Genomic DNA, 2,140 nt, shown 5'->3' on the forward strand with positions numbered 1-2,140 from the left:
TATAGATCATCTTTTCGAACATGCCATGCAGCCTTGGCAGTTTTGGATAACGTTAGTAAAAACTGAAAAATTAGATGAGTTTTTGTCCACGAATATAAGAGATTGGCTGCAGATTAATATTGCAAATCCGGGAGTCTATGCACGGGATGATTGTGACTGGGACTTACTATTCGGTTCGATACTTTGGCTGATTTGGAAGAACCATAATAGGAAAATTTTTTATCCGGATTACATCGAACAAGAGTCGATATTAGTACAAGAAAGGCGTCTGTGTTTTGAGGCTAGGCGAGCAATTGAAACATCTTTGCAAATGAAACCGTCTTCTTATCAAAGGATTAGTGTGCCTAATCATTGGACTCCTCCTCCTACTATTGGTGCAAGGTTAATACCGATGGATCCCGTAAAATAAGAAATGGATTTGCTACGTGTGGGGGCGTTATTAGATCTTCGAACGGTGGATGGATTCTTGGTTTCTCTAAAGTACTAGGAATATGCTCTATCGTTGAAGCGGAGTTACGGGGACTACATGAAGGTCTCTCGCATGCGTGAAATATTGGCGAAAGACAAAGTATGGTTGAAACGAACAGCTTGGAGGTCATTAGGATGCTAAAAGAAAATGCTAATAAAGGATCATTTTTTACTTTGCTCGACCAAGTTAGTGATTTATTAAAGCATGAATGAACGATTATTTTGAGGCATATAATTCGGAAAGCGAATAAGGTGACCGATAAATTAAAGTTTGGCTATAGCAAGAGGCGAGGATCATATGGTTTTCTACAGCTCACCACCGGAAGTGCTTAGTTTGTTACAAAATGACTCACTTGCTTGTAGTTTGACAGTAGAACATTGAGTGTTATCTCCCATCTTTATTTCATTAAAAAAAAAAGTGTTTTTCTAAAAGATACAATATATATTATGCATCTTTGATTCCTTGTTTTACGTGATATCAAAATTAATAAATATTTTATCTTTTCGTCTCATTTAAATTGTCTTTTATTATTTTTTTGGTTAAATTTTTTAATTTTAATTTATTAGTATTTAAAATTTATTATTAATACAAATAAAATATATTTTAAAACATTCAATCAAACAGTTTTGAAATATATATTTATGAAATTTAATTTTTTAAAAATTTAAAATAATCACGATTAAAGGTTAAAAATTTGGACTTTTAAAAATTTAATAAGGGATAAATTAAATGGGATAGAAGGAGTAATTTTTTATATAAGATATATTTGATTATTCATGTTTTAAGGGCTAAAAAACAAAAATATAATATTAAAATTTACTCTTAGACATATGATTGAATAATTACTTATTTTTTATTTTTAAGTATTCTAATTATTTATATTTTATTTTATGTCAAAATGATTTTTTAATAAAAATCATTAACTGATTGATAATTAACTTTTTGTTCTTGATATAACATATTTTATGTATTACTACTAATATAATACTATTATAAATATATAAACGATAATACAACATATAATATATGTACAAATGTCATGTATCCATCAATGACGACACTACATATTATCAAATTAGACACATAATATATCATATCATTATTTATATACGCATAATGTATGATATCATCATTTATGAACATATAACACATATTAATTTATTGCTTATAAACACATGACATATATCTTATCATATCATAAATTCAAACATATATATGCTCATCATCATTTATATACACATGTTAATATTTTATCAAAACTTTAAATATATATAATATGTCAAGTCAATTATAAACATTAATTATTGGTCAATAAACAATTTTTGTATAAAATTATTGAATACAATATTTGTAAATAATTATAAAAAAATTGTACAAAATTATGAAAACATGAACAATTATTTAAATTAATTAAAAATTGTAAAATAATATAAAAATATAAATATTTTTAAAAGAAAACAAGTGTCCCGCTCTTTTAACTGTTTTATGATATACTTGGTGTTCACTAGTTAAACGATGTTTATCATATTTGAAACTGTATAAGGTTAGATTTAAATTGGATTTGAAAAAAGAAAAAGAAAATTATCCAGCAATCTATACTTTCCTACTGTTATGATTATTTAAGTCTTTGTTGATGTTTTTTCAAGTCTTTGTTGTTTTTTTAAGTAACAC

Source organism: Hibiscus syriacus, unplaced genomic scaffold (genome assembly GCF_006381635.1).
Source record: "Hibiscus syriacus cultivar Baekdansim isolate YM2019G1 unplaced genomic scaffold, ASM638163v2 tig00111129_pilon, whole genome shotgun sequence".
Lineage (NCBI taxonomy): Eukaryota > Viridiplantae > Streptophyta > Magnoliopsida > Malvales > Malvaceae > Hibiscus > Hibiscus syriacus.